Source organism: Mesoplodon densirostris, chromosome 2, assembly GCF_025265405.1.
Source record: "Mesoplodon densirostris isolate mMesDen1 chromosome 2, mMesDen1 primary haplotype, whole genome shotgun sequence".
NCBI lineage: Eukaryota > Metazoa > Chordata > Mammalia > Artiodactyla > Ziphiidae > Mesoplodon > Mesoplodon densirostris.
The window spans coordinates 125,819,252-125,840,684 of NC_082662.1; positions in this window are offsets into that span (position 1 = coordinate 125,819,252).

The following is a 21,433-nucleotide window of genomic DNA, read 5'->3' on the forward strand; positions in this document are numbered from 1 at the left end:
AATTTCAGCCATTTTTATCCTTATCCATTTCCAGGCTCTTTGCAGGCCCCCAGCACCTCTGCAAAGACTTCCTCGCTGACCTCCTTGCTTGCCATCCCTCTGTTCCCTGCCTCCATCTAGCTGCCAGTCATCTCCCCAAAACACCTATTCCGTCATTTCCTCATACAACTCCTCTGCTCAAAAACTTACAGCGGCTCCCCATTGCCACCGCACTCGAAGTCTAATCTTCAGATTGGCATGGATGGTCTAAACTACCAAATCTTACACTTACTGATCCCTATGTGTCCCTGACAACCTAGCTGGACCAACTGCCCCCGCAACTCCGAGCTCCTGAATTATGCCCTCACTTCCTTCTTTTGTTCATACTGACTAAACCACCTTTCTTCTCCATCTATTTAAATTGAATCCATTCTCAAAGGTCTAGCCCAAGCCTCTTCCTTTTTCTTTTTAAAAAAAACATTCAGATATCTTATAGTCTATAACCAGAATTCTTCTTTTTTTTTTAACATCTTTATTGGAGTATAATTGCTTTACAATGGTGTGTTAGGTTCTGCTTTATAACAAAGTGAATCAGTTATACATATACATATGCTCCCATATCTCCTCCCTCTTGCGTCTCCCTCCCTCCACCCTCCCTATCCCACCCCTCTAGGTGCTCACAAACCACCGAGCAGATCTCCTTGTGCTATGCGGCTGCTTCCCACTAGCTATCTATTTTACGTTTGGTAGTGTCTATATGTCCATGCCACTCTCTCACTTCATCCCAGCTTACCCTTCCCCCTCCCCATATCCTCAAGTCCATTCTCTAGTAGGTCTGTGTCTTTATTCCCGTCTTACCCCTAGGTTCTTCATGACCTTTTTTTTCTTAGATTCCATATATATGTGTTAGCATACGGTATTTGTTTTTCTCTTTCTGACTTACTTCACTCTGTATGACCGACTCTAGGTCCATCCAGCTCACTACAAGTATCTCAATTTCGTTTCTTTTTATGTCTGAGTAATATTCCATTGTATATATGTGCCACATCTTCTTTGATGCTCAAGTTGTATCAGCCTTGGCTACTGGGATCGTCTTCAAGCTGGATCCTGTGTCCTGTGTTGCTGTGATTTGGGAAACACTTTTTTGCTTTGGGGTGCAGCAAGATATTCCAGGCTCACCTTACACTTTTGCACTCTAGACCTGGAACTAACCATTCTCTAAGGAGCTCTGGTTTCTTTTACTGAGGAATGGTATTTAGAAGCCCTGATCCAGGCACTGTGTTTGCTTATTGCTCCTAGGGAGTCACTGCTTTCTATGCCTTTTTAAAATTGTGAGCTCACACTGATACCACCAATTAAAATCCAGCATCCTGGGTATTCTTCCTCTTTCTCCTTCCATATTTGTACTTCTCTCATATACACAAAATAGTTCTGAAATTATGACTACAACCATTACTAACAGCAAACCTACTAAGTGAAATTTAAGATTCTTTTCTAGTGCTTTTTGTTCTTAGGCAAAAAAAGGTTGTATTTTCAGAATACTATGTGTAAAAATTAATTGAATTAAAATTTTCTCTGTGATTATGTAATTTGATATCCAATTAGGTTTGTTTCTTTTTTTATTCAACTTTAGGGTTTGCCCCATTATTAACTTATGCTGGTATATAAATATCAATATAATATATATTAATATAGATTATATTTTGCTATTACAAATAATGCCATAATGAAAAACCTTGTACCTATGATTTTTCATATTGCTAGAGATGTACCTTCAGGATAATTTCCTAAAAGTGGAATTGCTGAGTCAAAGGGTAAATGTATATGTAATTTTATTAGGTACTGTCAAATTTACCTTGAGAGGGGTTATATAATAATGCCTGTTTCCCCTCAGCCTTGCCAACAGAGTGGATTCTTCTAAGCTGATAGGTGAGAAATGGTATCTCAATGCATTTTTCTTATTAGTGAAGTTGGATGTCTTCAAATATTTAAAGGCCTTTTGCCTATCTTTTGTGAACTATCCTTACATGTCTTTTGTCCATTTTTCTACCAGATTTTTAAAGGTTTTTTTCCTCTTGATCTTTATATATTAGGGAGATTTTCCCTTTATAATATTTAATCTCTCAGCTTGACATTTGCTTTTTGACTTTGCTTTAATTTTTTGCCCTGAGTTCCTTTGGATAGGATTTTCAAAAACATTCCATAAGAACTCTATTCCATGACAATCCAGCTTCCAGTTATAAAAGTAAGCACTACCCACCTTCCTTGCATGATTCTTGACTCTTAAAAATTCATGAGTTGAGTTGATATTTTAAAATTCATTTTTCTACTACCCATTCTATGATCTTCTTGTCTTCAGTCAGCACCTTGCCTTGTCAAGGTACTGACCTGGTGAAGTGATTCAGATTTTCATTCCTGAACTGTCCCAGTCCTTAATGGTTTTGCCTTTGTGGGTGTGTCAATCTTCATTAAACTAGTTATACAACTGCTAAGATGCACTTCAGAGAATCCCCTGGGTTCAGACATGGTCCTCCTTCACCCCATTGTATAGCAGCAATTTGATACTGAGATCAGTTAGTTCAACCAGATCAGTAATCTGCTCTTCCCCTGTTGACGCAGAGGCATGAAGAGCCCCAAATGACTACATGGCAGTCTCAGTTCCCATAATAATGGAGCCACTTTTGCATTCCCTGAGGAATCATTCCTCCCTTAGAAAGACATTTAAGCCAGCAGATCCAAAAGTCACAGGAATAGGAAGCAAAAATCTGCAAATGCATTATTAACTGTAACTGTGAGAGAAAATTATTTACAACCCCAAATTTGAAAGATAAATGCCAACCTAGAATATTAAAAGTAAATGCAGGGCTTCCCTGGTGGCACAGTGGTTAAGAATCCACCTGCCAATGCAGGGGACATGGGTTCGAGTCCTGGTCCAGGAAGATCCCACATGCTGCAGAGCAACTAAGCCCATGCGCCACAACTACTGAGCCTGCGCTCTAGAACCTGCGAGCCACGACTACTGAGCCCATGTGCCACGACTACTGAAGCCCGCATGCCTAGAGCCCTGCTCTGCAATAAGAGAAGCCACCACAATGAGAAGCCCATGCACCGCAACGAAGAGTAACCCCCGCTTGCCACAACGAGAGAAAGCCCATGTGCAGCAACAAAGACCCAACGCAGCCAAAAATAAATAAATAAATAAATTAATTTTTTTTTTAAGTAAATGTAGAATAAGGACTGTAAGTCTCCCAAATTGTATTTCCTATGAATACTTTCTTAGGAAGCTACTGAATGATTTTAATACTCTAATTTTCTTATCTTGTCTCTCTCTCTTTCCTATTTTCTATTCTATTTTTGTTTTACTTTATGAAAGATTCTCTCCATTTTAAGTCTCAAATTTTTATAGCAATTTTTTCACTTCTGCTAGCATTATTTTTTTAACTTTCAAGAGCTCTTGTTTTATTCTCCAGTGTTCTTTTAAAATAGCATCTTGTTCTTGTTTTACGGATTCAGTATCTTATCTCTTTAAGGATAAAAAGATAATGATAGTGGGGACAAGGTTAATTTATTTTTCTCTGCATAATTTGTTTCTACCAAATTACCTTTTCTTTTTGTTTGTTTTATTCTCTATCATTCATATAATATTTCTTTCTCAAATATCTGGTGACCACTGGCTATCCATTCATAATTTAGAATAAGATTCCATAAAAACTGATTGGACACTTTATGGCTTCTGATTATGGAATGCTGAGTTTTGTGTCACAACTCTCTCATCAAGAACAATGAAAAATGCCAGGGGGAAAACACAAGAATAATGTTAGAAACACCGAGGAACCTCGAGGCTAATTTTTGGATGAAAGCCTGTAACAGAGAGGTTAGTGAACTATTAGCTATCAGAACCAAAGCTGCTTGCCCATAAAAGGCATCTGTTAGTGCCACATACTTGGATTTCAGAGGCTGTATGGGGAAAAGGGGACAGAAGTTAAGTCTCATGAAATCCCTAAAGTGGTAAGACTTAAGAGAGATTCTGTTTATACTGAACTGGGACCCCAAAAGGCTAAATACCTATTGTAAGGGGAGATAGGCTCAGGAATGTCTTAATGTTGAAAAGAATAATAAATTTAAAATGAAAGGAAAGGGGAGGCAAAAAGAAGACTCTGTAACTCTAGTGCCTAAAGATTAGTCCTTATGTGAGTTTACTATCCAAGCAGACAAAGTCTGGGCTGACCAAGGAGCCTCAGGTTGTGAACTGACTTGCGATGATTCTCAGCTGATAATGTCCCCTAATCTCTGGCAGGAACAAATGAAAAACCTCACTGGAGAAGGGTACATTCATCCTTGGCCTCTGGGAAAGCCCTCAAGTCATTTTTCAAGGTCAGTGACTGACCAGTCAATGGTATCAGGAACTTAAGAACAAAGGTGACACGAGTATGTACCAGGAAAACAACAAAGAACACGCTCACATCCCAAATACAGAAATATCATAGACGTATTTTGAAACAATTACATTCACTATTTAAATTAATAAGTGATAGATTTTTAAACTACAGAGAATAAGGAATAATAAGAAGTGAAACAGTATATTTGAAAAAGAATCATACAGATTCTAGAGATAAAAAATACAATAACTGAAATGAACTGAAATGAAAACTGCAGTGGATACCCTTGGTAGCCATTTGGTCAGAGTAGAAGAAAAAATTTGTGGACTGGCAGATAAGTCTGAAGAAATTATTCATAATGCAGCACAGTGAGAGAAAAACATGGAAATATAGTAAATAAGTGAAAAGGTGAGGAGGAAATAGTAATCAGGTCTACCATACACTTGATCTAATAAGACGCATAAGGATAGAAGAGTAAGAATATGCAGCACATAATGGTTGAAAATTTTCCAAAACTGATAAAAGCATTAATCCACAGATTCAAAGATCCAATGAATTTCAAGCATGATAAATAACAAGAAATTCACAACAGGTACATCATTGTGAATTTAAGAAAAATGAAAAAAGAGAAAATCTTAAAGCAACCAAAGTAAAAAGGCAGATTACCTTCAAAAGAATGCCAGTTAGAGTCACAGGTGATTTCTCATCAGCACCACTAGAAGTCAGAAAGAATGGAATGCTGTTTTCCATTGATGAAATTGATCAATGGAATTGATGAAAGAAAATAATGGTCACCCTAGAATATGAAACCCTGCAAAAGTATCTTTCAATACTAAGGTGAAATGAAGACATTTAAAACCAAAATCCAAGAGAGCTTATTAAAAGTCCCTTACTGGAAAAAAAATCCTAAAAGATGTGCATGATGTGGAAGGAAAGTAATCACAGATGGAAGGTCAGAGTTGCCAAAAAAAACGGAAAAGAAGGAAAATGGCTACTATTTGGACAAATACAAATGAAGTTTACCTTTACAAAAGAGTAATAATAATGTCTACTAGGGTTAAAAAATGAGCCATAAACACTAAATAACAATAAAAGTATACAAGGAGGCAGTAAACAATGCTGAAATGTTCTAAGGCCCTTGTATGGTCCAAACCATACAAGGGTAAAGATTCTGATTAACTTTATACCTTGATAAATTAATTATGCATGTTTTAATTTCTAGGATAGGCACCAACAGGGCAGAGTCAGAGCGTATAACTTACAAACTCTTAGAAGAGAAAAGGGAATTATTTTTAAAAATACTCAGACATCTCTTATCAAAAGAGTAGGGGAGGGGGAAGCGGGGAGGCAGAAATTTTAAAATAAGAGGGAAATTTTAAGCACAAAATAAGATATTAGATTTAAATCTAAATACATCAGTATTTACACTAAATGTAATTTAGTAAACAGAGTAAATACATAGTAAATGTTTCCACTAAAATAATATCAGATTGGATTTCAAAAGTCCAACTATATGCTCTTAAAGAGAGACATCTAAACATAGGGGTACAGAATTTTAAGGTAAAAGAAAAAGGTATGTTATGCACATACTAACCAAAAGAAATCTGGTGTGGCTATTAATAATTAATAAATATAATAGACTTTAAGGCAAAAGGTATTATTAAACATAGAGATATTAATCAAGGTAAAATATTCAATCTACCAGGAAGATACAACAATTCTAAAATTTGTAGACACATAATAATATAGCATTAGTATATATAAAGTAGAAATTAACAGAATTATTAATGGAAATAGACATATCAACAATGATAATGATATATTAACTCAAAGATCAAAGAAAAAATTACAATCGAAATACAAACATATTCTAAGTGAATGATAACAAACAAAAACTTGTATGATCAGTCATAGTTAATCAGATATAGATAGTCATAAATATATACATTAGAAATGTTCTAAGGTCCTTGTATTGTTCAAAGAGAAAATTAGGCCAATAATAAATGAGCTAAGAACCTATCTCAAGAGCTTAGAAAAAGCTCAGAAAATATACCGAACAAAAGTACAAGGAAGGAAATGATAAAGATCAGAGCAGAATTTGAGAAAACACAAAGTAAGCACAAAACAGACTGGATCAATAACAATAAAAAGTCTATTTTTTGAAAAGACTAATAAACTGACAAACCTCTGACAAAATTAATGAAGAAAAAAGAGGAGCTACAAATATGTAGTATTTGAAATGAAAAGGGAACAGCAATCCAGATGCCTCAGCATTGAATAAGAGAATTTTTAACAACTTTATACCAAAATTCTTGAAAAGATATGAAAATGAACAAATTCCTAGAAGACTACAACTTACCAAAGCTAACTCAAAAAAATGTTTAAAAATCTGAAAAATTATATATCCACTAATGAATAACAATGAACACTTTATACTCTTTCATACTCTTTCTAAAAAGATAATGAAAAGCTAAGTTGGTTTCACTAGTGCATTCCACCAAAACATTTAAGGAAGAAAAAAATTCAACCATTCACAATTTTGTTCCAAGGAAGAGAGTAGTAAGGAATACTTCCCAACTAATTTACACTAATTTACAACTAATTTACACATTTTTGCCTTAGTACCAAAGTCTGACAGTATAGAAGGGAAAAGCACAAACCAATTTCACTCAAGAATATAGGTGTAAGAATCCCAAACAAATGTTAGCAAATCAAAGTTAGCAATACTTAATATACTGCTAAGCCAAAGTGAGCACAAATAAAAGGGATAACACATCCAGTAAATCCACTACATTAACACATTAGAGAGATGTTATCATGTGAACATCTTAGGATGTGCAGAAAAAGCATTTGATAAAATTCAACATCTTTTCATGATTAACTAAGATCTCAGCAACTTAATAATAGAAGGAAAATTCTTAAAAGGTGAAGGATATCTACAAAAACATATAACAAGCATCATACTTAACAGTGAACATTGAAAGTGTGCCTTTATTAGTAGATAAGTTCTGGAGATCTAATGCACAGTATAGTGAATATAGACAAAAATATTGTATTGTAATCATCAAACTTGCTAAGAGACTAAATCTTAATTGTTCCCATCACAAAAAAAGAAATGATTATTATTTGATGTGATAGAGGTGCTAGCACTACAATGGCATTCATATATAAATATATCAAATCAATATTTTGTACACCTTAAACTTACACAATGTTATATGTCAAATATATTTCAGTTAAAAAAAAGAAATATTCTATCAAGACATATTTTCCCAGCATTGTACAGGAGCTCCTAACCAGTGTCATAAGGCAAGAAAAAGAAAAAAAAGATTTAAGAATCATTATTAATCATTATAATCACTATATCATTATAACCATTAAAATTATATAGTAATAATTATATTATATATTATGCATTATATAATAATATATAATAAATATCATTATAATGATATATCATTTATATTTATATAAATGAATATAAGTGTATCATATATATAAATATATCAGAGACCCCAAAAGTCCACCATTTCCTAGAGAGACCAGCCATCATCTGGAGACAAACTGAGATTAATTATATTGGATATTTTTCATTATGAAGGTAAAATTATTTGTTCTTACTGGAATAGTATATATTCCACACAAGTATATATACTATAATCTATATTTATGTAAATATATATTTATATACATATGTGTAAAATATACATGTGTGTGTACTTGTATGATTAGCCTTCCTTCTCCACAATGTCTCTGCCAGAACCACTGTCCATGAACTCATAGAATGTCTTACTTTCCCAGTATCCCACACAACACTGCTTCTGAGAAACTCATTTTACAGCAAAAGAAATATGGTAACATGCTCAAGTCCATGAAATATACCAGTCTTATCATGTACCCTTATCTTCCAGAAGTAACTGAGCTGACAGAATAGTGGATGGTCCAATGAAGTTTCAGTTAAAACACCAATTTAGAGACAAGCCCAGCATGTTGGGTATTGTCCTAAGGCCATGGTTTGTGCTTTGAATCAGTCATCAGTATGTGATTCTCTTATGGAAGACTGGATGAAAAAACACAATTAAAAACGTAAATTCAAGCCATGAAGTTACAAAAGACTAGCATGTTTAATAAACTCATTAGTATATACCAACAAAAAAAGGCAAATAATTCAAATGGCAGAAAATCTAAATAGGCAAAAGAGGAAATCCAAGGGGCTGAAAAAAGCATATGATCTTGCACTCAACAACATTAGTAATCAGAGAAATCCAAATTTAACCCACAATAAAACATTACTATGCATTCAACAGACTGGATGGTTTTTAAAAAATCTGATAGTACAAGTGTTGAGCAGGCCATAGATGACAAAAACTACTATACTAGGGAATAAAATGTATATAAGCATTTTGATAAGCAATTTCTAATTAACCAGTAATGTTAAAGCTATCTCTTCCCAATCTTTTGATTTCAAACTTTTTTGAATCATTCAGATCTCTCATAAACAACATAGCATAGATGGTTTTTGTTTTTTCTTAAAAATTCTTTCTCATAAATTTTTTCATTGGAGCATTTAGTTTAATATAACTACTGATTTATTTGGGTTGAAATCTACCATTTTACTATGTGCTTTCATTTGTATCAATTGATCTATATTCCTTTCTTGTCTTCACTTAAATTTTTTATATTTTTTATCCCCTCCATTAGCTAGAAGTTAACACCCTCATACTATTTTGTTTTGAATTTTAATTTTTATACAGCAGGTTGTTATTAGTTATCTACTTATATATATTAGTGTACATATGTCAATCCCAATCACCCAATTCATCCCACCACCATCACCCCCACCCGCCACTTTCCCCCCTTGGTGTCCATATGTTACCTACATCCGTGTCTCTATTTCTGCCCTGCAAACTGGCTCATCTGTACCATTTTTCTAGGTTCCACATATATGCGTTAACATACGATATATTTTTTCTCTTTCTGACTTACTTCACTCTGTATGACAGTCTCTAGATCCATCCACGTCTATACAAATAACCCAATTTTGATCCTTTTTATGGCTGAGTAATATTCCATTGTATATATGGACCACACCTTCTATATCCATTCATCTGTTGATGGGCATTTAGGTTGCTTCCATGAACTGGCTATTGTAAATAGTACAGCAATGTAGTACAAACTTTTGTTTGTTGGAAGATTTTTAATCACAGTTTCAATTTCATTACTTGTGATTGGTCTGTTCATATTTTCTATTTCTTCCTGGTTCAGTCTTGGAAGGTTATAACTTTCTAAGAATTTGTCCATTTCTTCCAGGTTGTCCATTTTATTGGCATAGAGTTGCTTGTAGTAGTCTCTCATGATGCTTTGTATTTCTGCAGTGTCCGTTGTAACTTCTCCTTTTCATTTCTAATTTTTTTGATTTGAGTCCTCTCCCTCTTTTTCTGGATGAGTCTGGCTAAAGTTTTCTCAATTTTGTTTATCTTCTCAGAGAACCAGCTTTTCGTTTTATTGATCTTTGCCTTTGTTTCATTTCTTTTTCATTTATTTCTGCTCTGATCTTTATGATTTCTTTCCTTCTACTAACTTTGGGTTTTGTTTGTTCTTCTTTCTGTAGTTCCTTACGATGTAAGGTTAGATTGCTTATTTGAGATTTTTCTTGTTTCTTGAGGTAGGATTGTATTGCTATAAACTTCCCTCTTAGAACTGCTCTTGCTGCATCCCATAGGGTTTGGATCATCATGTTCTCATTGTCATTCGTCCCTAGGTATTTTTTTATTTCCTCTTTGATTTCTTCAGTGATCTCTTGGTTATTTAGTAATGTACTGTTTAGCCTCATGTGTTTGTGTTTTTTACGTTTTTTTCCCTGTAATTGCTTTCTAATCTCATAGCGTTGTGGTCAGAAAAGATGCTTGATATGATTTCAGTTTTCTTAAATTTACCAAAGCTTGATTTGTGACCCAAGATGTGATCTATCCTGGAGAATGGTTCACGTGTACTTGAGAAGAAACTGTAATCTGCTGTTTTCGGATGGAATATCCTATAAATATTAATTAAATCTATCTGGACTATTGTGTCATTTAAAGCTTGTGTTTCCTTATTAATTTTCTGTCTGGATGATCTGTCCATTGGTGTAAGTGAGGGGTTAAAGTCCCCCACTATTATTGTGTTACTGTCGATTTCCTCTTTTAGAGCTGTCAGCAGTTGTCTTATGTATTGAGATGCTCCTATGTTGGGTGCATATATATTTATAATTGTTATATCTTCTTCTTGGATTGATCCCTTGATCACTATGTAGTGTCATTCCTCATCTCTTGTAACATTCTTTATTTTAAAGTCTATTTTATCTGATATGAGTATTGCTACTCCAGCTTTCTTTTGATTTCCATTTGCATGGATTATCTTTTTCCATCCCCTCACTTTCAGTCTGTATGTGTCCCTAGGTCTGAAGTGAGTCTCTTGTAGACAGCATATGTATGGGTCTTGTCTTTGTATCCATTCAGCAAGCCTGTGTCTTTTGGTTGGAGCATTTAATCCATTCACGTTTAAGGTAATTATCGATATATATGTTCCTATTACCATTTTCTTAACTGTTTTTGGTTTGTTTTTGTAGGTCCCTTTCTTCTCTTGTGTTTCCCACTTAGAGAAGTTCCTTTAGCATTTGTTGTAGAGCTGATTTGGTGGTGCTGAATTCTCTTAGCTTTTGCTTGTCTGTAAAGCTTTTGATTTCTCCGTTGAATCTGAATGAGATCCTTGCCAGGTACAGTAATCTTGGTTGTAGGTTCCTCCCTTTCATCACTTTAAAAATACCGTGCCACTCCCTTCTGGCTTGTAGAGTTTCTGCTGAGAAGTCAGCTGTTAACCTTTTGGGAGTTCCTTTGTATGTTATTTGTTGTTTTTCCCTTGTTGCTTTCAGTAATTTTTCTTTGTCTTTAATATTTGTCAGTTTGATATCTATGTGTCTTGGCATGTTTCTCCTTGGGGTTATCCTGCCTGGGAGTCTCTGCGTTTCCTGGACTTGGGTGGTTATTTCTTTTCCCATGTTAGGAAAGTTTTCGACTATAATCTCTTCAAACATGTTCTCTGGTCCTTTCTCTCTCTCTTCTCCTTTTGGGACCCCTATAATGCAAATGTTGGTGTGTTTAATGTTGTCCCAGAGGTCCCTTAGGCTGTCTTAATTTCTTTTCATTCTTTTTTCTTTATTCTGTTCTGCACCAGTGAATTCCACCATTCTGTCTTCCAGGTCACTTATGTTTTCTTCTGCCTCAGTTATTCTGCTATTGATTCCTTCTAGTGTATTTTTCATTTCAGATATTGTATTGTTCATCTCTGTGTGTTTGTTCTTTAATTCTTCTAGGTGTTTTTTAATTCTTCTAGGTGTTTGTTCTTTAATTCTTCTAGGTCTTTGTTATATATTTCTTGCATCTTCTCGATCTTTGCCTCCATTCTGTTTCTGAGGTCCTGGATCATCTTCACTCTCATTATTCTGAATTCTTTTTCTGGAAGGTTGCATATTTCCACTTCATTTAGTTGTTTGTCTGGGGTTTTATCTTGTTCCTTCATCTGGTACAATGTCCTCTGCCTTTTCATTTTGTCTGTCTTTCTGTGAATGTGGTTTTCTTTCCACAGGCTGCAGAATTGTCACCTTTCTTGCTTCTGCTGCCTGCCCTCTCCCTCATACTATTTTTTAGTGATTACTTAAAGATTACAAAATGTCTCCTTGACTTACCAATGTCTAATATTTCCTAGTACTTTTACTTGCCTCCCAAACAATGCAATAATCTTAGAATTTATGTTCATTTAATTTCTCCTGATTTGCATGCTATGTTGTGTATTTGTATTTACTTTAAATCCCATGAGATTGTTGTTTTATAGCATCAATGTTCACTTAGATTTTCCACATGTTTACCCTATTACTTGCTCATTTCTCTCTGCATTTCTGAACTTCCATCTGGGGTCACTTTCCTGCAAAATATTCCCTTTAGTATTTTCTTAATGGTGGATCTGCTGATAATGAATTCTCTCAGTTCTTGTTTGTCTGAAAATGGCTTCATTTCACCTTCAGTTTTGAAGTATATTTTCATTGGAATTCTAGGTGGCAGATACTTTCATTCAGCACTTGAGTATTTTATTCTATTGTCTTCAATTTCCATAGCTTCTGTTGAGAAGTCATATATTGTTCTGTTGTTGCTTCTCTGATAATGTTTTCTTTCTCCATACAGCTCTTTGTTTTTCCTTTTTAGCAGTGTTACTGTGACGTGTCCAAATTGGGATTTCTTTTCATTTACCCTAATTGGAGTTTGTAGGTCTCCTTGAACCAGTGGTGGTTTGATGTCTTTCATCTGTTACAGAATAGTCTCAGCAAATATCTGTTCAACTATTGCTTCTGACTCATTATCCTGCTTCTTCAGAGACTCCAATTCCATATATGTTAGACCTTCTTTCTGTGTCCCCCTTGTCTCTTACCTGCTCTTGTGTTTTCCGTTCTTTTGACTATGTCACTTCATCCTGAATATTTTCATTTAATTTTTTTCCAGTTTATTAGTTCTTTCTTTCTCTGAGTCTAATCTGCTATTAAACCTAACTACCTAGTTCTTACTTTCTGCTACTTTAATTTTTAGTTACCGAAGTTCTGTTTTAGAATAGCCAGTTTCTGTACAAATTCTTAATTTTGTTTTTCTTCTTTTTGAATATATTAAGCTTATTTATTTTAAAGTCTGTATCTGATCATGCCTCCAAGTAACTGTCTGGGCCTCCAGGTAACTGTCTGTTTGAAGTATATGTTGTTTCTTTTGGTTTTCCTTCAAGTTGTTTTTATCTTTGTATGCCTGATTTTATATATATATATATATATTTGTGTGTGTGTGTGTGTGTGTGTGTGTGTGTGTGTGTGTGGTATGCGGGCCTCTCACTGTTGTGGCCTCTCCCGTTGCGGAGCACAGGCTCCAGACGCACAGGCTCAGCGGCCATGGCTCATGGGCCTAGCCACTCCACGTCATGTGGGATCTTCCTGGACCGGGGCACGAACCCGTGTCCCCTGCATCGGCAGGCGGACTCTCAACCACTGCGCCACCAGGGAAGCCCTGCCTGATTATATTTTAATTGAGTGTTAACATTGTTATAAAAAGTTATAGAAATAAGACATTGGAAAATGGTATCTTGGCTATGCAAATAGCAATCTTAGATACTTTAGCTATTTTCAAGAATTGAGATGATTTGTGCTGAGTTTCAGTCTACCCGAGTTCACCCTTACTCCTAGGGTATAGCCCTTTGGGGTCACAACCCAAAGTAGAGGGGATTATCAGGTCCCTGTTCTTGAGCCCTAGACCCAGTTTTTGTCCCATATTCCCATGAAGCTGTCCAATGTGCTGCTCAGCTTTTCAGCTTCTCACAGTCTCTTCTGATATCAGTGTAGTGGGAAGAGTTGAAGCCTAAGTATAAAATATCTTGAATAATGGGCTAAAAAATACTGACTTGATCTCCGCTCAAGGGAATTTTGCTTCATTAAAAGTACTCTCGGGCTTCCCTGGTGGCGCAGTGGTTGGGAGTCCGCCTGTCGATGCAGGGGACAGAGGTTCGTGTCCCGATCCGGGAGGATCCCACGTGCCGCAGAGTGGTTGGACCCGTGAGCCATGGCCGCTGGGCCTGTGCGTCTGGAGCCTGTGCTCCGCAGCGGGGAAGACCACAACAGTGAGAGGCCCGCGTACCGCAAAAAAAAAAAAAAAAAGTACTCTCGCATTTGTAAAAAGATCATTATCATACTGTATCTGATCCCTCCAAGTGATCAGATAACTCATTGGAATTTTTTTATAGTAGAATCACTTAAGAGTGCCTGTATGCTATGGCTTATAAGTTCTAATACTGTCAGGGTAAGTTTGGCTCTGATCTCTGCTGTAGAACACATGGGGGAATGTTGCTGCCTGTGCCTTGTACTGGGGTGAGAGTTGGGGTGAAGACATATGTGAGAATGAAGGCAATGTATTCAAGGGCCCTTATGCAGGCCATTCCACTCGGCTTGGCTAAATTCAGAATCAACAGAGCCACCATGAAAAGAAGGAACAACAAAAGTACCTGCAGTAGAATAAGGTTGCAAAGGACTGATTTGGCTGAAGTTTCCAAAAGAGCCTCTGGGATAGACAAAGGCACTAGGGCTGGCCTTCTCTGGAGCCAGAGCCATCAGGTAGAGGTGAGCAAGTCACACTGCACACGATGCTAGGGACAGAGACAGACACCCCTCCTTCTCTCTATCTCTATGGTTCTGCCTGCTTCTCCCCAGGGTCTCCTGGTCTTGAGTTGTCTTACCTATAATACAGTTACAAGGGGGCTATCTGAATGCCTAGGTTTTTCCAGAGCAGATTCCACACGTTTATTTTTTTGTCCACATAAACAACTCTAATATTTTGACAACCAAATTACCACTTTAAAAAAGAAATTATAGTAAAATATATATAACAAGCAAGTCACCATTTTAACTATTTTTAAATGTAAAGTTCCAGGACACTGAGTACATTCCAATTGTGCAACCAATCTCAAGAACTCTTTTCATCTGCAAAACTGAAATTCTATACCCATTAAACAATAACCCTTCATTCCTCTCTCCCTGCAGCCTCCTGAAAACACCATTTTACTTTCTGTCTCCATGAATTTGACCATTCTAGGTATAAATAGAATCATACAATATCTGTCCTTTTGTTTCTGGTTTATTTCACTTAGCACATCTTCAAGTTTCATCCGTGTTGTAGCATATATCAGAATTTAGTTCCTTTTTAAGGCTAACAAAACATGCCAGTGTGCGTGTGTGTGTGTGTGTGTGTGTGTGTGTGTTGCATATATATCACATTTTGTTTTTCAGTCAATGGACATTTGGGTTGTTTCAACCTTTTGGCTATTGTGAATAATGCTGCTATGAACATTGGCATACAGATGTCTTTTCAAGTACTTCCTTTCAATTCTTTTGTGTACATACCCAGACGTGGAATTACATATGAAAATCCTATGTTTAATTTTTTGAGGAACTGCTCTACTGTTTTTCACAGTAGCTGCACCATTTTACATTCCTCTCTGCAATGCATAAGGGTTCCAACTTCTTCATATTCTTGCTAACACTTGTTATTTCCTTCCTTCTTCCTTCCTTTCCTCCCTTCCTTCCTAATACTAGCCATTCTAATGGGTGAGAAGTGGTATCTCATTGTGCTTTTGATTTGCATTTCCCTAGTGATTAGCCAAACTGCCTTTTGTTTGGCCAGATTTGACATTTAAACAGCCTTTATATGTACAATCAGAATAAAAATCCTTTGCTAAACCACATGTGTATTTTTGTTTAAAAAGAATGTAAGGGCCATCAAAATCAACCACAGGGTTTGCTGGTCTGACCAGTCTGTGTGCTGAGCCTTGAGATATTTATTGGGGAAGGCTCTTCTCTGAGACCCTGCAGGCCCAGCTCAAGGCATGTGGGTGGAGCACTCTCTTCATCCCTTACCATCTCAGATACAGCAACATTCACTTCACATACAATGAATGGCTAGGGCCTTTTTACTGTTGGAGACAATTTCACATTAATTTCCAAGAGGTGCCATCTTTCAGTTCAATGTGTTTCACGGGTCATATGATCTTCGATTACTAAGGTGACACTTAGGACAATTTTACAGCAAATCGAGTCCCAAATTACAGACCCTGAAGGGGTCCGCATTAACAATGGTCTGTAAGATCCCAGCAGGGGGCCGCAGCCAGGTTATACTGCAATCAAATGTGGTCACTAATATAACATTTCAGTAGGAACAAGAGGAATGTACTGTTAAGACATGTGTGCTGATCTTCTCTTTTCAGAAAAGGAGGGCTCAAATCACCATAGACACCCCTAGATTATGGAATAATAAAGACAGAATTATTTTTGCATGAATTGGGATTTCCCTGTAGCTGAGTTAAGAAGCATGACCCACTATGAGTGAATTGGAATTACTCACCCTTCTTTTTCTTTTCTTCTCTTCTCTCTCTGTTGCCTCAACCACTCTGATTGTTTTAGTTCTACTGCAGGCATTTTACTCCTCACATTTAATAAACCAGTGCCACTAGAATAACAGAATGTGAGAAAGTCTGAGTGGGTAATTACTAAGCAAAACCTGTAAAAATAACAAGCATCACCCATAGACTAATTTCTGAGATATTTCATGATTTGAATGCCCCTGCACATAGCAATGTGCTGAGTTTTGCAAAATGCTAGCAAGACAGACAGGCTTCCTACCTTTTGATAATCTCCTACAGGAACCACATATTGATGTTGATGTTCATATGGCTACACATGCATTTACAGTCACAAATGTGAAACAAAAACAAGAATTAGATATGAACATTGATTGTGCCCCTACTGATTGTGCAACATTCCCCTATGATTTAGGTAGCTTTTTCATACATTAAATAGTGGGTTATTACTGGATTTTTATGAGTTTTGGGGGAACACGGACTCACCACATTTCAAGCACATGTGAAAACCATGCTCTGGGAGTTCACTCTATGGGTTTGTACTTCCTATGTATAGACTATGCATTTCTAACTACTATAAAAGCTTAAATATTATCTAGTTCTTTGCTGTTCTGGTTTTCTTAAAAACTTCAGATTAACTGCTATGTGACTACTAAACCCACTTACCCAGTGAAAATATATCTATTTTGTGCAAGGCCCTGTGCTGGGTACTGGGAAACAGACACTGCAGAGCCCATCAGAGCTCACTGTCCAGTAGTGAAGACACAGAGCAGGCAAAACAATGTGTGATTTTCAGTCACTAAGTACCCATCTCCTGGGTGCTGAAGAAATGGAATGAGCCTTCTAGAGACTCTTCACTGCCAATCCCCAGAAAATAGAGGGTATTTAACTCTCAAGAGAGAGCAGTCAGGACAATGAAGAAGTTAACTATTATGGGCTGAATTCTGTCTGCCCCTCAAATTCATATGTTGAAGTCCTAACCCCCAGTACCTCAGAATATGACTGTATTTGGACACTGGGCCTTTACAGACGTGGCTGAGTTAAAATGAGGCTATTAGGATGGGCCCTAATCTAATCTGACTGGTGTCCTTAAAAGAAGAGGAAATTTGGACATACAAGGAAATACCAGAGGGATGTGTGCAACGAAAAGATGATGTGAAGAGACAGCAAAAGGGTGGGCATCTGCAAGCCAAGGGGAGAGGCCCTTGGAGGAAACAAACCATGCCAGCACTTTCATCTTGGACTTCAGTCTCCAGAACACTAAGAAAATATATTTCTGTTGTTTAAGCCTGTGGTATTTTATTATTGCAGCCCTAGTAAACTAATATATTAACCATTATTTCTATTGGGATATTTTTAAGCATCTTTATTGGAGTATAATTGCTTTACAATGGTGTGTTAGTTTCTGCTTTACAACAAAGTGAACCAGTTATACATATACATATGTCTCCATATCTCTTTCCTCTTGCGTCTCCCTCGCTCCCTTCCACACTCCCTATCCCACCCCTCTAGGTGGTCACAAAGCACCGAGCTGATCTCCCTGTGCTATGCGGCTGCTTCCCACTAGCTATCTATTTTACGTTTGGTAATGTATATATGTCCATGCCACTCTCTCACATTGTCCCAGCTTATCATTCCCCCTCCCCGTATCCTCAAGTCTATTCTCTAGTAGGTCTTTGTCTTTATTCTCGTCTTGCCCCTAGGTTCTTGACCTTTTTTTTTTTTTACATTCCATATATATGTGTTAGCATACGGTATTTGTTTTTCTCTTACTTCACTCTGTATGACAGACTCTAGGCCCATCCACCTCACTACAAATAACTCAATTTCATTTCTTTTTATGGCTGAGTAATATTCCATTGTATATATGTGCCATACCTTCTTTATCCATTCATCTGTTGATGGACACTTAGGTTGCTTCCATGTCCTGGCTATTGTAAATAAAGCTGCAATGAACATTTTGGTACATGACTCTTTTTGAATTATGGCTTTCTCACGGTATATGCCCAGTAGTGTGATTGCTGGGTCGTATGTTAAGTCCTATTTTTAGTTTGTTTGTTTTTTGTTTTTTTTTTTTTTTTTTGTGGTACGCGGGCCTCTCACTATTGTGGCCTCTCCCGATGCGGAGCACAGGCTCCGGACATGCAGGATCAGCAGCCATGGCTCACGGGCCTAGCCGCTCTGTGGCATGTGGGATCTTCCCAGGCCGGGACACGAACCTGTGTCCGCTGCATAGGCAGGTGGACTCTCAACCACTGTGCCACCAGGGAAGCCCCTAGTTTTAGTTTTTTAAGGAACCTCCACACTGTTCTCCATAGTGGCTGTACCAATTCACATTCCCACCAGCAGTGCAAGAGTGTTCCCTTTTCTCCACACCCTCTCCAGCATTTATTGTTTGTAGATTTTTGGATGATGGCCATTCTGACTGGTGTGAGATGATATCTCATTGTAGTTTTGATTTGCATTTTTCTAATGATTAATGATGTTGAGCATTCTTTCATGTGTTTGTTGGCAGTCTGTATGTCTTCTTTGGAGAAATGTCTATTTAGTTGTTCTGCCCATTTTTGGATTGGGTTGTTTGTTTTTTTGATACTGAGCTGCATAAGCTACTTGTAATTTTTTCAGATTAATCCTTTGTCAGTTCCTTCATTTGCAAAATTTTCTCCCATTCTAAGGGTTGTCTTTTCGTCTTTTGCTGTGCAAAAGCTTTTAAGTTTCATTAGGTCCCATTTGTTTATTTTTGTTTTTATTTCCATTTCTCTAGGAGGTGGGTCAAAAAGGATCTTGCTGTGATTTATGTCAGGGTGTTCTGCCTATGTTTTCCTCTAAGAGTTTTATAGTGTCTGGCCTTACATTTAGGTCTTTAATCCATTTGGAGTTTATTTTTGTATATGGTGTTACGGAGTGTTCTAATTTCATTCTTTTAAATATAGCTGTCCAGTTTTCCCAGCACCACTATTGAAGAGGCTGTCTTTTCTCCACTGTATATTCTTGCCTCCTTTATCAAAGATAAGGTGACCATATGTGCGTGGGTTTATCTCTGGGCTTTCTATCCTGTTCCATTGATCTATATTTCTGTTTCTGTGCCAGTACCATACTGTCTTGATGACTGTAGCTTTGTAGTATAGTCTGAAGTCAGGGAGCCTGATTCCTCCAGCTCCATTTTTCGTTCTCAAGATTGCTTTAGCTATTCAGGGTCTTTTGTATTTCCATACAGATTATGAAATTTTTTGTTCTAGTTTTGTGAAAAATGCCAGTGGTAGTTTGACAGGGATTTCATTGAATCTGTAGATTGCTTTGGGGAGTATAGTCATTTTCACAATGTTGATAGTTCCAATCCAAGAACAGTGTATCTCTCCATCTGTTTGCATCATCTTTAATTTCTTTCATCAGTGTCTTCTAATTTTCTGCATACAGGTCTTTTGTCTCCTTAGGTAGGTCTATTCCTAGATATTTTACTATTTTTGTTTCAATGGTAAATTGGAGTGTTTTCTTAATTTACTTTCAGATTTTTCATCATTAGTGAATAGGAATGAAAGAGATTTCTGTCCATTAATTTTGTATCCTGCTACTTTACCAAATTCATTGATTAGCTCTAGCAGTTTTCTTGTAGCATCTTCAGGATTCTCTATATATTATATCATGTCATCTGCAAACAGTGACAGCTTTACTTCTTCTTTACTGATTTGGATTCCTTTTATTTCTTTTTCTTCTCTGATTGCTGTCATTAAACTTCCAAAACTATGTTGAATAATAGTGGTGAGAGTGGGCATCCTTGTCTTCTTCCTGATCTTAGTGCAAATGGTTTCAGTTTTTCACCATGGAGGACAATGTTGCCTGTGGGTTTGTCATATATGGCCTTTATTATGTTGAGGAAACTTCCCTCTATGCCTACTTTCTGGAGGGTTTTTATCATAAATGGGTGTTGGATTTTGTTGAAAGCTTTCTCTGCAGCTATTGAAATGGTCATATGGTTTTTCTCATTCAATTTGTTAATATGGTGTATCACATTGATTGCTTTGTGTATACTGAAGAATACTTGCATTCCTGGGATAAACCCCACTTGATCATGGTGTATGAGCCTTTTAATGTGCTGTTGGATTCTGTTTGCTAGTATTTTGTTAAGGATTTTTGCATCTTTGTTCATCAGTGACATTGGCCTGTAGATTTCTTTCTTTGTGACATCTTTGTCTGTTTTTGGTATCAGGGTGATGGTGGCCTCGTAGAATGAGTTTGGGAGTGCTCCTCCCTCTGCTATATTTTGGAAGAGTTTGAGAAGGACAGGTGTTAGCTCTTCTCTAAATGTTTGATAGAATTCGCCTGTGAAACCATCTGGCCCTGGGCTTTTGTTTGTTGAAGATTTTTAATCAGTTTCAATTTCATTGCTTGTGATTGGTCTGTTCATATTTTCAAGTTCTTCCTGGTTCAGTCTCGGAAGGTTGTGCATTTCTAAGAATTTGTCCATTTCTTCCAGGTTGTCCATTTTATTGGCATAGAGTTGCTTGTACTAATCTCTCACGATCCTTTGTATTTCTGCAGTGTCAGTTGTTACTTCTCCTTTTTCATTTCTATATATATTGATTTGAGTCTCCTCCCTTTTTTTCTTGATGAGTCTGGCTAATGGTTTATCAATTTTGTCTTATCAAAGAAGCTGCTTTTAGTTTTATTCATCTTTGCTATCATTTCCTTCATTTCTTTTTCATTTATTTCTGATCTGATTTTTATGATTTCTTTCCTTCTGCTAACTTTGGGGTTTTTTGGTTCTTCTTTCTCTGATTGCTTTAGGTGTAAGGTTAGGTTGTTCATTTGAGATGTTTCTTGTTTCTTTGTATTGCTATAAGCTTCCCTCTTAGAACTGCTTTTGCTGCATCCCATAGGTTTTGGGTCGTCATGTTTTCATTGTCACTTGTTTCTAGGTATTTTTTGATTTCTTCTTTGATCTCTTCAGTGATCTCTTGGTTATTAAGTAGTGTATTGTTTAGCATCCATGTGTTTGTATTTTTTACAGATATTTTCCTGTAATTGATATCTAGTCTCATAGCATTATGGTCAGAAAAGATACTTGACACGATTTCAATTTTCTTAAATTTACCAAGGCTTGA